This window comes from Cupressus sempervirens, chromosome 10 (assembly GCF_028749045.1).
Source record: "Cupressus sempervirens isolate cs-2001-9-10 chromosome 10, ASM2874904v1, whole genome shotgun sequence".
In the NCBI taxonomy this organism is placed as follows: domain Eukaryota; kingdom Viridiplantae; phylum Streptophyta; class Pinopsida; order Cupressales; family Cupressaceae; genus Cupressus; species Cupressus sempervirens.
Genome location: NC_143127.1, coordinates 160200398 through 160216661, shown reverse-complemented (window position 1 = coordinate 160216661; position 16264 = coordinate 160200398). Strand labels below are relative to the sequence as shown.

The following is a 16264-nucleotide window of genomic DNA, read 5'->3' as shown; positions in this document are numbered from 1 at the left end:
TTCTTGATTTTTTTAACACCAGATGACTACCATTGGAATTGATCACCTTTTGTTACCATATTATCCATATTACAACTTTACTACACTAAAATGACATATAATCAATACAAATTTAGAGCCAGTACTTTAAAATGAAGTCAAATCAATCCAAGAGTAAATGCCAGTACTTTAAAATGAAGTTAAATCAGTCTAGGAGTTAGAGTAGCAACACCCTGGAAAAAGATTCATGAGAAAACATATTAGCATTGATCTTTAGCTAACTCATAATTTATTGATTAGAATTGCATAACGTCTATCTTTATCCACATCCTCAATCACCTTTTTTTTCTAATCCACTGGTGGGAGTGGAATCTGCAATCAGGTAGAAACCAATTCCCATGTGATCTTCACATGCATTAATTTTTATTAAAAGTAGATAGGAAAAATAGTATACAATTTGTTATATCAGAGTTCATACCTTGATTCTCCTCATCTTATTAGATAATTTTAAATTGACTTTGAAGACATTTGTTTGTGCCACAGTTTTTGTATTTGTCTCTTTATTGAGAATTTTATGTTTCACACATGAAAGAGAATGTAGCAATCTAACAATATCTTCATCGGTCAAATTCAATTGAGTCTTCACTTCTGAGTAACTTAGCCTTTCAGATGCATTGAATAGCAAGAATGTTGATGCCTGCTTATCATAACCACAGAGAAAGTTACACAAGGAAAAAGAAGTGAATTCCAGATATATCAAGGAAACTGACACTGATAAATGTGATGTATTCACTTTGCATATTTATGGTTTCTATAACACATCAATTTTAGTTTTCCTTTAAACATATAGCATAAGTAGAAAATGAATCAAATTATCAATGTATGGTCATTAACAATTAATGAAATTAATTAACCATTGCTTTAACTTATCCTACCCAACTAATTCTTAACCAGAAACTAGAAGAAGAAATTCCTAATAATGATCAGTAGAAAATGAGCTATAATGCCATTTTATATGAATCAAGGAATCTAATTGTCAGCCAGTAATCAACCAAAAAGGCAATTACCTAGTAAGTAGTAACAAAAAGTTACATAGGCTTAGGGTAAAACTTCCCATTAATATTACAAGTACCTAGAGATTATATCCATGTAAGCTTTCTATGCTTTGTCTTTATCTGATAGAACTACTTGAACACCTCTACGAATCTTACCTGCATTAAGTAGCAAAGGTCAAAATGTTAAACTGCTTAAAAAATTGGTAAATTTAAAAGGTATACTATATACAAAATGGGCATACCATTTTAGTTGGTAGGTTAAGATCAAATGATTTGTAACTCGGCCAAAACCCAGTTGTCAAAACTGTCATAGTCAAGTCTATGCCTGGATGTGCTTGAGAATTTTCATTAAGATAATCATCAAAATTCCCTTGGTTCTCCTTTGCTAATGTTAAATTTGTGACCTACATACAAGCACACAGATTTTTACACAATTTACAATTAGATTAACTTCATTGATAAGAATCAAAGTGAGTTTTTTCATTTATGTATGATGCAACATACCATTCCCTCCATTTTAGAAGTAAACTGACCACCACACTGTTGCTTCAGCTTTGTCAATATGCTTCTTTCATGATCATCATTTGCACTTTTATCAAACAAAAGTATCTGTGCAAGCTTCTTCCTGCAATTTTGACAAATATTAATTATATATCACAACACATAACAAGACAAAGTCCTAAATTTTAAAATAGCATTATATGGATGAAGATTGTCATTCACATCATGAATTCCAAATGTGTAAAGTTTTCATTCATGTCATGAATTCCAGATGTGTAAAGTTTCCATTCCTCATGCTTTATGGCCTTTGGCAGAGTCTGGGTTAATCTATACTTGATAATTCCAAACAATAGTCATTTAATTTTTTTTAAAGCAATTAAAACTAGACTAGTACAAAAAGAAATTGAACCATGTATTAAGAATATGGAGTATGTAACCTGGACATACCAAAATAGAAAATGTATCATATTCTAATAATTCACATATCTTATTTTTGTAGACTAGTACCTACCTCAAATCTATCCTAGAATTACTTTTTAAATGAGGTTCCCAATGAAATCTTGGACAAATCTTAAAAAGTTGGACTCACTAAACTGTCTAAGGTAAAATTCTAGGTAAGAAGACACCTTAACAAATAATTGATTTTGGATTCTTTTCTATGAAATTGAGTTAAGCACTGGGCTCCCCACTTTAATTCATTCCAAATGGATTTTATTTTGCGAATCACAAAACCACCCAAGTCCCATCATGATTGATGGCTAGTGCACACTGACCTAGCACTTGTGCACAAAACATCCTCTTTTTCTTAATGTGTGGGATTAAAATTGTGCGTTGTCTGGCTATTATATTTGTAAATTCATTGGATGGAAGGGATGAATCAGGGGTCACATTGAAGGATAAAGATAAATTCATCACTAATATTCCTTTCTTTTCCCACTTTTATTCTCTCCATCCACCAACACTACCGATTTGGCTTGATACTCCACACCATTCACATGTTATTCAACACCATTCCCCTACCATTGGGTCTTTTACTTTTATGGAAGGTTTCATTAGTTTATTTTGTTTCCTAATATGCATCATAAATTTATGTCATACTTCATTTTGCTTTTCAATATGGAATCACGAGTTTGTGCTAATACTTCTTTGATTAGAATTTAAAATTGAAAGGTACTTATTTCACTAAATTTGTTTATGATAAAATCTTAGCTTCATTTTTTATATCATATATGAAAATCAAAACTTCTTGTTTGTCATAATCAATCATCCACATTTCAATATCATATTCATTTGACTCCAAAATTGATTTGATGATATATAAAAATTGTGAGAGAGCATTAATTTGGACTTGTGTCATGATCAATTCTAGACAAGATTTAGGTGAAATCAAAGCAAACGATCAATTAGTTACCAACTAAGTTCATGCAAAAGTGACAGAAACCAATATTTATGTGACTTCTAGGAATATGTAGTTTTATAATTGCTTGAATTAAAATTTGGTTGCATAAAGATGATTGATTCAAAAGTGGCTTGAAAATCAATTGTGAATCAAACCTTAGATTCAAGGTAGACTATTCCATTACCCATTGGCCTAATGAACAAGACCTATGATTATGTTTCATGTGGAACTCACTGGGGTTCGAAACCTTGTGTGATCCATCTATCAATTACTTGTGTAATATCAAAAGATTTGAATACAATAGAATCAAACTAAAAAAAAGCAAATTCTTGTGCAAGCTAAAACAAAACCTCCAAATAGAGCTCAACAAAAGAGTGTGAAAACAACATTACCATCAAAAACCTGACTCAAATGTTACCAAAGCCTCAATTTTTCAATGACATTCTCCTTGACTAATTGATATGTAGATGCTCATTTTCTTAAGGATTACTTGATTTGACAGCATATACTTTGCTCAAACTTGATGGATTCTTGGAATGGATGAGGGAGTGGCTCAATTTATAAAATTTTGGAATGGAGAATGGATAGTAAAGATCTAATGATGAGATCATTGTGAAGGATGGTTGATAGGATCCCTGTAGGATGAAGGTGAAGATGAAAGGTGAAGATTGAAGGTTTTAACTTGTGAATAGCTCGGATGAGCTTACTAATCATAGTAAGTGGTTGAAACCATGAGTGAAATAAGGTATGTGTGCATCTAGATTGGCTATATTCTTGGGCTTGGTGGAGAGAATAATGGAACTATAATAACAAGTGCCTTTAGATATTTTGATTCTTGGAACATTTTAAGGGGCTTAAGGCATATTTAAATACTAATATTGTTAACTATTTTAGCCATGTGTGAGGTGAAAAAATAAATTTTTATATGTTTATTGTGACAAAGTGGAAAGAGGGATTACTTAAATAATAGGAACAAAGCAACACTCTGACTGTTTTAAGAGGAATGAGGGGATATATGGCACCAGATTAGATAAGTGATTTTCCCATCAATGTGAAAGTGGATGTGTATAGCTATGGCCAACTATTGTTGGAGCTCATCAACGAAAGGAAAAACTTCAATCCAACAGAAATCCCAAGTAAGCAATATTATCCATACTAGCTATTCAATGAGATGGTGGTTGGAAATTTTGTGGGCATGTCAGATCCAAGGCTAGGTAGTGAGGTCAATCTAGAACAAGTAGAAGTGTTGGTGAGGGTGGCATTTGTGTGCATTCAAGGGGACAGTTTGTTGAGACCTCCCATGAGAGAAGTGGTGACAATGATGCAACAAAAATACACAATACTGATTCCCAAATCCCAAAAGATCAATACTAGGTTCTATTCCAAAAACTCTATTGCCATGTGCTCAGAGCAAGTTCTTTTCCATGTTCACTTCTAGTCACTGAAAACAAACAAATAATATATCACCAAACAACTTACCAGATTCTCTCTAGAAACCCTTAAAGTCTAGTTTGATTCGCTTTGAAGACCAACCCTAAATGAAATTGGGCTTTGCAAAAACCATGCGAAAATTCATTCCTTAAGGCCAGCACTCGACCGACTAGTCTATCAATGCCAATCTCAGATATGGATGCTTGAAGAGAAATCCCTCTCCTCGACCACCAGAGATGCAGGTGTGATTGGAGATTGTGAATGGAAGAGCTTTTGAAGTTGAGCACATCAGGAAGAATGAAAGAAAGACAATATTGAGAGTTTTGAACTACTATTCTGCCCCCCTATATTGATACAAATGCAGGGCCCCCTTTCATATTATTGCTAGGGCTAGTAAGCATCATTAATCAAGTGAGTGGGAACTATAGAGAAAACCTAAAACGAAATTGGGCTCTCCAAAAACCATGCGAAAATCCTCCAAAAATGTGAAATGAAACTGGGTGTGAAAGACGTAAAAGGGAAAATGTTTTTTAACTTTGTGGATGTATAAGCCCTATGTTGGTTGAAATTTCAACCAGCATGGCTCTTATATGTAAAAAGAAGAAATTTTTGCCTCTACATTTCAACCACCCTAAATTTATTTAGTTGATGGTCAAAACTTTTGGTCAAAAAATGATGTTAAATGTAGTAGTGTTCCAAGTTAATAGGGTTGTGTGGTTCTAACTTCTTAAGAGATTCAGGTAGTCTGGCCCACCTACTCCTAGCACTGGTCATGGCTCTCTGAAATGAAAAGTAGGGAAAATTTTCATATTTAGCATAAACCTTAGTTCTAGTAGCAAAGATCTTCTCCCTCACTTCTGGATTCCTCTTTCCATAGGTCAATGTGAACCAATCCCTAAGTATTTCATCCAGTTTACTACTTTCTACTCTTAAAGGTAAAGGTTCTTTTCTTTCCTCATCCCTATAGTTATTCAACTACTTGTCATAATTTTCTTCATTGGACATCCATGACATAATGGATTTTAGGTGTACATCTCCTATGTAAAGCAAGGGATTCCATTCAATCTCTGAAGGAATAACAAAATTATGAACATATAATTTACATAATAAGTTCTACTACCATGGTGGCAAAGTCTGATATAGTCCATAAAATTATTGTCCTGATTTAAACTATGCATTCACATTCTTGAGGGTTAACATTAATTGAAACAAAAGAAATTGCTCTTTTAAGCAGACAGCATAAACTCTAGGTGGTGGCTTATAAGCAAGGGCCTAGTCAGCTAGCTTAAGAGCATGGTCCATGCATTGTTTTTGGCTTTCTAGCTATTCCTTTAATTCTACAATTTCCTCATTTTGAGATACTATAATCTTATTCATCTTTTTCTTTTCTTCTTTCCATAATGCCTTAGCAAACAAATACTATCCATACAATTGAAAGAGGAGTTTCTGCAGTGTGATAACACTGTGGTCTTTTTCATGATCCCTTTTCCTATTTCTTTGTTCCTTCCATAGATGTTCTATTAAACCAGTGATCCATGTTGATCTATGTGTAACTAGGGTAGTGTTTGGATCAACATATTCAGAAACTGTCTCATCCCTATAGCTGGAGGTACCTGGTAAGTCTACTAGGGTATCATCTAGATTTTCTTTAATTTCCTCCCTACACTCTTTAATAGAATTATCAGGAGTGCTTGTAATGTCGGGACGAGAGCAAGAATGATTGAAAACAATTTTCATAGGGGATTCCCTAGTGGATTTTTTAGATAGAATAGGATCCTTAGAAACTTGCCCTCTCATTCTAGGGCTTCTACTTACAGGGGTTTCTTCCTGTGTTACAACCTTTAGCCTACTTTTCCCCTTGGGTGTTTTTGCTGCAAGAGTAATTGCTGTAAGAACCTTCTTTATTCTCTTTTTTTTTACAATTGTAGGGCTTAATTCTTACTAAACATAAATTTCTTCTAGTAGTTTTTGTTTCCTCTTAACTTTACTGGTAACAAGTTTAGGAATTTCTTGTACAGGTGGAGGCACATTTTCTTGAACAGGGGTAGTTTCTCGTTCATTTCCTTGAGTCCTTTTAGTTTTAGCTTCTTAAATGTTTTGTTTGGCATGCTCACTAGTGGGAGCTACATTTCCCTCACTATTTTGTTCACTAGGGCCAACTTGGGGTTGCAGGGTTTTAAGTTGCACAAATTCATCCCACATTAAGCGGGATACATTCCTAAGCAATTGCTCTATTAACAACTTAATTAAAGCATGACGAGTAACAGAATTATCTTTTCCTTTCTGAGTCTCCTCCATACTAATGCAAAGCATATTATATAAAAAATTTAGAATATTCACAGCAAGATTATGGCTTACACAACTAAGTAGCTTGAAATGATGTGCATGCAGGTGTGAAAATCTTCCTTCACATGTAAAATACTTGATTATGTGCATGGCTAATTCATTGTATGGTGGTGGTAGTGACATTCTCTTGCAACCTTGTTTTGTGACATCCAATTGAGGATTAGGTAGCCTGGTAAATTGGGCTCTTGTTGACCTAGCATCATGTGTGTTGGGGTAGTGTTCTCCAATAGTAGGTAACCCAGTTACCTCAATGATGTGCTCCTCTATTGCAACTACTATTAAGCCCCAAATAGAAGCTTCTCCCTCATCAAATGTCCTTGTAAATTTTGCAACTGCGTCTTCATCATATGTGGTTAAACTCAAGAAATACCCTATCCATCCACATTCATTAAACCTTCCATCCACATTCATTAAACCTTCTTACAACTTCTACGTCTGAGAGAAACACAATGTGCTCTATCGAATCTCTCCTTTGCAACTACCCACCCATTTCCTTTAGACTTCCTCTATTTTCTTGCTTTTTGGATTCAAGCTTCAAATTAATGTGTTATTCTACAGACTCATCACACTTCTTTGTTTTAGGAAGCAATTAATTGTCATAACAAATTTTTATGCACAATAATTAAGTTTTGAATGAAGGTAAATCATAAATTTGTGTGAGAATCATCTAGAAATAGGGTTCAGATGATGAAAAAAATTTAAACATAGGTCACATCACAGCTTGACATAGAAAATCATTCAAAAATAGGGAGTACAACACCTCACTTTGCATACTTATGGCAATAAATTTTTATTAATGAAGGGTAATGTGAAGATTTAGAAAATCATCATAGATAAATAGACATGCCTTTGGATATTATGACCTTCCCTGCCCCTTACTAAATTTAGACAAGTGTCTTCACTTGTTAGACACAGTATGGGTAAGGGACTAGCATAATGCTGCCATTATATAGATTATGTAGTATTAAATATAATTAAAAAAATTTGTGGACTATAAATGAAATATAATTTGAAAATGTTATACCTGTCAATTTGATTTTTGCACATACCAAAAGGTGGTAGAACAATATTAGTGGCAACATCCATCAGCATTTCGCAGAATTTAATTGAAAATATGGAAAATTTGATGATGTGGAAAGTGGGTGGATGGAAGATAAAGAAATGAGATGAGGTGGATGGGTGGAAGGTAAAGAGATGAGATGGAAAGAAAAAGTGAATAGAAAAAAATGAACATTATGTGAACATAAAGTCGTTATTATGAGCATGCACACAAAAAAACTAATGTTGAAGAGCAACAATCGAAAGGTTGACACCTTTACTATAGGAAGAGTTACTTGAGTTGTATTTGAATCTAGTTGTTGGAACTGCTATAGGAAATCCACTTTTTTTTGTGGCCATTTGTATAATTTGAGTCTGTGACCATTGGCTAACAATTTGAAAGGTACCAAATCAATGGTAGTTAGTTGAATAGTTCCATTATCAAAGACATGACTAATTTCATATGGTCCTAGCCATCTTGTCTGTAGCTTCCCTGGCATATCCTTGAATTGAAAATCATATAATAATGCCCAATCACCAAATTGAAATTGTTTATTGATAATATGATAATTATGCCAGTATTTCCTTTGTTTTTGTATTAGTTCAGTATGTTCCAAAGCAACTTTGTGCATCTCATCCAAAGAGTTAAGATGCAGAAGACATTCTCTTTGTGCTATAGGAAGTTCAATATCCAATGCTAAGGTTTTCCTTAGAGTTTTATGTTCAAATTTAGTTGGAAGCATGGCCACCTTTCCATATAGGAGCTCAAATGGTGTGAATCCTATAGTAGTCTTCCAAGTTGTTATGTAAACCCAAACAACTTCTTGTAATCTGCTGGTGCAATCCCGATGGTGCAAATGGACTATTTTTGTTAGAATATTTTCCAGCTCCTTGTTTGTAACCTCTACTTGTCCATTAGTTTATGGATGATAAGAACTAGATTTTTGATGACTGATGTTATACTATTTCATTAATTTTGAGATTAGATTAGAGGTGAATTGTGTACCTTGATCAGTGACCAACTCTTTGGGTACACCATAGCAATTAAAAATCTCTTCATACTAGAATTCAACAACTTTTTCATCATAAACATGCTTCATAGCCTTAACTTCAACCCATTTTGTTAGGTAGTCAGTGCACACTAGAATATAGGACTCCCTATTAGATGGAGGATCAATTGGACCAATGAAGTCCATTCACCATTTATCAAATGGTGCTAATGCTATCTGAGGATTAAGAGACATTTCATCTATTTTGGTTGGTCAGCCCATCCTTTGACATTGGTCACACTTTCTTGTATAGTTGATTGCATTCTTATGAAGTGTAGGCCAATAACAACCAGTTGTCAAGATTTTGAAAGCTGTTCTTTTTTCTGCAAATTGTCCTCCACATGGTTCATTATGACATACATGTAGAATGTCATATGTCTCATCTTCTCTCATAAATCTTTCATAACTTGATCAAGTCCAGTGTAAAATAAGAGATTATCTATCGTGTAATGCCTCGCCTGGAGATCCTTGGAAACAAGGATTCAAATCAAGCCAAGATATATATTTTTTTAACAAGTATGAATGCACATGACAACATCATACAAGGATCACAACGATCACAATGGAAGACTTCAACACAATCCTGGCAACCAACGAATCTCCAAATGCCACTACCAAACCGAAACACCTAAAAAAAGCCAACAACGACAATGCACATGATGAGGGCACAAGAAACAACCACTCATCAACAAAACACCAAGCTGGGGTAAAATGCAGAATCCCAAAATCTGGCTAAGCTTGAAATCCTGAAGCCTTGAAAATTGGCTAAGTCTGGATTTCTGAAGCCCTGGAATTTCCTAGAATCCACAACTTATCTCTGAGAGGTCTGAAACCTATCTCAAATGATTTGTCGCATATATTAAAATATATTTTAAACCTCGAAGGACTACAACAGAAACCCAAAAACTGAATTTCAAAATAAACCTCCTGAATTCAAAATGCAACAACATAGGCTTGAAGAACGCCCAAAAGGGTATCCAAAACCACTCTCAAAAAGATCGGATCATGAAGAAAAGTGCCCGCTGATGGCACGCGCAAGTTTTTCACAAAAACTGTGTGACACTTTTTACTAAGGGAGGGCGACACTTCTCCCTTACTGCGTGCGACACTTCTCAGGAAGGCGTGAGATACTGGAAAAGTATCGCACGACATTTCTCATAAAGCTGTGCGACACTCTTCCAGTGTCGTACGACACTTCTCTAGTAATGTGTGCGACACTTTATAGTATCGTACGACATTCTTTCTATGGGCGTGTGATACTTTATCAGTGTCGCACAATGCTGAACAAATGTCGCCCATAGAAAGTAAAAACACTTCCAGAACTCAAAAATGGGGAAAAACCAAAAAAAGAACCTCCACATCCGGGAGTACCGGATCCACAAAGGCTCGAGGAATGAACACTCGAGTGCAAGAACAACACAGAAAGAAGAACGTCTACCATCTAAACTGTCGCAGCAAAGAGCACACTGAATAAACATCGCATAGAACAAAAGCAACATCACAATGTACATAAATACATCTCAGGAACAAAACAACCAAACTAAGTACGCAGTTCCTCCCAACCGTCAATAGCATCATAAGACCATCATGGGTCCTAGCCATCCCCCGTGCGTAACATCCCAAGCCACCGACCAGATCATCGGTACTGTTGTAATAGGGACGTCACTACTAAAACATGCATAATAACAGCATAAGAAGATCTAACATGCTAGTGATAATGCATAAGATAATCCTACAGTAGATAACATCACCTATCACATGCTAAACAGTAGTAAGCAACAAATATACTACTAAAGAAAATCACATCATCTAATCATATGCTAAACATCATAATAAGGGAATGCGCCAAATAAAATAACATCATCTAAACATGATATACAAGCATCCCAATGAAAGCATAAATCACAAGAAAGCATACTCTGAAACTCAAAGTACCAAGTGAAAACATCTAGCAACAGTCACACTAGGACAAAAGATCGTCTCTATACACCGATCCCTAGCAGTGGTGAAGGTAGCTATGCCTCCCAACCACGTGGCACCCATAGGTCCACACCCGCCATGCTGATGGAGATAATGATCCAACCACAACCACACATAAAACACAACATCCAAGGCTAACACTCACGCCAGACAGTATGATGGCTGAACCAAGAACCTAAGACAATGCAAGGAGTACAGGTCCTGGTTAGACACTCAATAGGCTACTATGTAGGGGCTAACATCCTGGAGAGTCGCTTGGCATCAAAAAGCCCAAGCTCGGATCGTGTGTCCTCAAACTTAAATGGGTGCTCACACATTGTGTCCTCGAACTTAATCGGGTGCTCACACATTTTACTTATCTTAAGTTTTATTAACAATCACACATTTTATTTAGTTATCACTTATTTAAAGCTTCCTCTACCAACCCATGACGCCATGATCATCGGGCTGTGAGATAGAAGCCCCCTCCAGATGCTACCCTACCCTACCCATGCTCATCCTACAACAAGTACCCATGGGCATGCATACTCCCATCCCAACCCCAATGATCATAACTTCTGGCAAATTCACGGAAGATCGGGCCTCGCAAGTCACCCAAAAAATGTATGCGCACGTACTCGTGTGTGGTGCACCACCATCACAAAGATCATAACACAAGGACAGGAATGAGAACACAATGCAAAGAAAACACCCAACTGAAAGCAACACGGGAAGGACGGATTCTACACGAATCCCAAAGCCAATAAAATCATACATCATGAAATCACTCAACCGGCCTCAATTCGAGAGTATGGATTCTACACGAATCCTAGGGTTCATGAAACGAAAGCAAAGGTCCAACAAAAACCATAACAGGTATAAAATCACTCAACCGAACATGTCGGGAGTACGGATGCAACACACATCCCAATGCAACATAAAAGTGCAAAAGTGGTCTGACTGATATCCAAATGGATCATCCAGGTCCACGAACCACAATGTGCCAAGAAAACCTGAGAAAATAGGGCGGCACACAAAACGAAGTAAAAATTTCAAATTTTGAAAAAACTTCAACATTAAAACCCATTTGGCCTTTGGGTTCAAAAACCCCAAAAATCCAAAAATAAATGGAATCGGACATCGTATGCAAAAATGGCCAGCATAACGGTGCAAAATCTCAAACCCTCATCCCAAAAAATAGGGAAATGTTCATACCCGCCCAACCGAGTAGAACTAGCATACAAAAACGGAGGAGAACACTAGTTCTCAGCCTCCAAACAAACGGATACCAAAAACAAAAGCTGAAACAGAGAAAAAACAATAAAACGGGAAAGCCCTACCTCACAGCCAAAAGGGCAAAACGGGAATTTGACCCATAAAATAAATATCTCGCAGAAGTAGCTAAAAATCGTGGCAATCCAAGGTTTCCCCGAGCTGGATCCAATGAGCCCAACCTCGTGACGATCCCACGCCCGTAGCTCCCACAACGAACAAAAAAGTAAATCCTCATGAAGAGGATTTTGTGTTTTACTCTCCAACTTTCCAATTTGAAAGTGAGAAGTGAAGAATTAAATTCCTTTTTGGATATTTATTCACTTTTCAAGTGAATAATCGATTAGGGCATTTAACTAGCCAATCCAGTTAAACCTCGAATCGAACCAAACGAAAATAGGCTATTCCTATAAATAGGAATTCATCTATGGAAAAGCTACCAGAAATTAAAATAAATCAATTAAAAAGCTTGAAAACCCAAAAACACATAAATCTCCTTAACAACTTTCGCGACAATGCAAACCTCTAAATGCACAGACACACTTACTGGTCTAATCACATAATGCAAATGAGTTCGGATTTAATAATCACCGAAAGGTTTAATTCAAACATTTAATTAAGGATATGTCAACCATACAAGGACGACATTGGTAAAATATGAACGGCTGAATCACTAACTCCATGTGCCACTGCCAGGGATATAAATCCTGCACACTAAACAACACGATCAAGTGCAATTGCATATAATAACATAGCTGAAGCAATAAATGCATTAAATCACCTAATTTAACCATTTAATTAATTATATTAAAATAATCTATTTACATCACTCACGTTCGCAAAAGGCATAGCAACGCAAGAATGAAGTAAATAACCATAGCATTAAATCCATCACATAACAAAATCAGAGGTATGTCCAAATACCAAATAATCAGATAAACATCACAAAACACACTGTCATCTCAAAATAGCATCATCATGCAATATGATTAACTGAACATCATAGTAGTCTAATATCTATGATACTGGAATCAAAGTGTAGCATCTGACCCTCGGGTCCTCTCAAATGTAAGCATAACATGAGTAACAAATATCTCTCTAATAAAAAATATAACAAGGTAAATGTGCGCAACACTTAACCAAATAATATCACATGAACAATCCATTTAATTACTTAAGCATTTAATAATGATTGTTTACTCTGCATTAAAAAGGCACTTAAAACACATAAGCAAACACAGTCGAAAACATGACTAGCCGCTGCTACAGGAACCTAGTCCAGTGTAGCATGGTAAAAGAACATAGTGCAATCTCTGCACACATCTCAGGGTAATCACGGAACAACCTCATGATACCACATCGATCCTGGTAACCACTGGCACAAACCTCAGTGAACCAAAAAAATCACATCATAATCTCAAAGATCAGTCAAAAGCATAATCAAAGCAACTGAAACAGAAACATAAATCCAAACACCTCAATGGTGTAGACCACTTAGGGTCACAATCATGATCCCATCACAAAAAAAGATCATCAAGGTTGCATCCATCATGATGACTTACAAAAGTCAAATGGGAGAGGCACTACATATCGAGGAGAAATGAAAACTTTTCTCTACAAGCAACTTCTTTTCCTTGTAAGAAAAATGTGCTGGTATTTTATTGGCACCAATGTAGTTAGCAATGTCTGCATATGAAGGATTTTGAACATAAATATGAAACAAATGCTCATCTAGAAATGCATCATCAACCAAAGTAGTGATAGCATCATCATGATGGATTCTTGATAAATAATCAGCTACAACATTGGCTTTTCTAGGCTTATCAACAATAGTTATATCATTTTTTTGAAACAATAGTAACCATCTTGCTAACCTACTTGTTATAGCAAGTTTATTCATGAGATATTTAATTGCTACATGATTAGTAAGAACAAATATGGAATAGCCAGTTATGTAATGTCAAAATTTGTTGAGGGCATAAACTACTACTAGAATTTTTTTTCAGTCACAGTGGAGTACAGCTCTGGACCATGAAGGCTCTTATTGATATAATAGATGGCATTTTCAAGATTTTGGGATTTTTGTGCTAAGACTACACCTATGGCATAATCAAAGGCATCTGTATATATATGTGGAAAGGTAAATTCCAATTAGGGCCATGTAAAATTGGGGCTTTGGTCAGAAGTTTCTTAAGCTATAGGAAGGTTTCATCACATTCAAATGTCCAACTAAATTCATCTTCTTTTGTGAGTAACTTATACAAAGGAATAGCTATTTTACTGAAATATTTTATGAAATGTTTGTAATATCCAACATGACTTACATCTTACATCTTTTGATTTTTTAGGTATGTGTAATGTTTGAATTACCTCTATCTTAGTTGGATCCACTTGTATTCCTGCAACGGATATGAAATGACCAAGTACGATGCCCTCTTGCATGAGCATGAAACACTTTTCACTATTAAGTGCCAAATTATGTTCTTGACATCTTACCAAAACCTTTTCAAGATTCACCATTGCTTCTTCAAAAGTGACTCCAAATGTTGTGAAGTCATCCATGTAGATTTCCATACAATCATGTGATATATCAACAAGAATACTAATAACTGCTCTTTGAAATGTTGCAGGAGCATTGCATAGACCAAATGGTAAAATAGAGTATCCAAAAGTACCCCATGGACACGTAAATGTGGTTTTATCTTGATCTTCAAGAGCAATACTAATTTGGTTATAACCACTATACCCATCTAGAAAAGAGAAATACTTCTTTCCAGCTAGTGTGTCCAAAACTTGGTCTATGAATGGTAAAGGAAAGTGATCCTTTTTAGTAGTCTTGTTCAATTCTCTGTAATCTACATAGATTCTCAATTTTCCTCCCTTTTTAGGCACTATAACTAGGGGTGACACCCATCTACTATCAGATATAGGATAAATAAAACCAACATCAAGCAATTTTTGCATTTCAATTTTAACTATTTCTCTAAGGCTTGGATTTATCCTTCTCTAGAGTTGACAGACTGGTAGATAGCCTTCATTGATGTATATCCTATGAGTGCATAATCTAGGACTCAACCCTTTCATATCACTATAATCCCATGCAAAGGCCTTTTCATTCTTTTGAAGCAATCCTTTTAACTATTCCATCTGTGTGGGTGTTCAATTTGGGGTTAATATGAAGTTTATGACCTTTAGTCAATTTAATAGTAGTAGTGGAGTCTATTATAGTGGCTTCAAAAATTGGACTTGCTTCTAATTCACAAGGTAAAAGTGGATAAAGTATTTAAGGTTCTTTGAGAAAAGTACAAGTCTTATCACATTCCTCATATGTGATCAATTCTAACACAGAACTTTCAGATACATCTTTTTCTACCACATAGGTGTTAGTGAGTATACTCTGAAGTACTGAATCTTCCTCTTGCACTTTTCAAAAAGACTTTATATGCAACATCATGAGTTGTACTATAGAATTTAACTCTTCTTCTCCATCTCCTAAATCTAGCCAAACAAATGTACTCAAATATGGTAATGGTTGGGGTAGAGGATATAAATCAAATTGCGTTGTTGCTTGGCCATTTGATTTAGTCATATTCCTTGATCTACAACTTATATTTGCATCGGTTGTGGCTAACCATGGTCTACCTAAGATGACAAGATAACTGGATAGATTAACTTTAGGGGATAAAATCATGAAGTCTGCAGGATACTCTAGAGAATCTAAGGTTACAACTATGTTTTCTATCATCCCATCAGGGGTGATAGTAGAACTATCTACAAGCTACAAAATTGTTGGTGCAGCCCTTAGTCCTTCTATTTTCAACTTCTTCATGGTATCTTTGATCATAACATTTATAGCATCTCTAAGGTCTATTAAAGCATTTTTAAGAAACTGACCATTTATATTGACATTCACTACTAGACTTCCTAGATCAGAATATTTTGGTGTAATCACTTTCCCTAGCATGATGTCAGCCAATTTTACCACAACATGGATTCTGGTGGGGTCCCTCTTCTTCCTTCTAGGTTACTTCAAGCAGGCTTCCCTAATAGCTTTTCCATAGACTAGAATATCCTTAATAGCTTGAAAAAGTGGTATTTGGACATGTATATTTCTCAACTGATCAACAATGTCAAAAGGTTGTTCCTTAGTTTGTTTAGGTTTCTTTTGTATCAGTTTTTCTTAAAAAGTAGGTTCTACTACTAGTTGAGTTGGGGTTGACATGGTGACATTAGGT

The 16264-nt window shown here is 35.5% G+C and overlaps 1 pseudogene; it reads right to left on the bottom strand.

Moving 5' to 3' along the window:
* Nucleotides 1–261: 261 nt before the first annotated feature.
* LOC149533082 (cullin-1-like) overlaps nucleotides 262–16264 on the bottom strand; it is a 68188-nt pseudogene continuing 52185 nt past the window's right edge.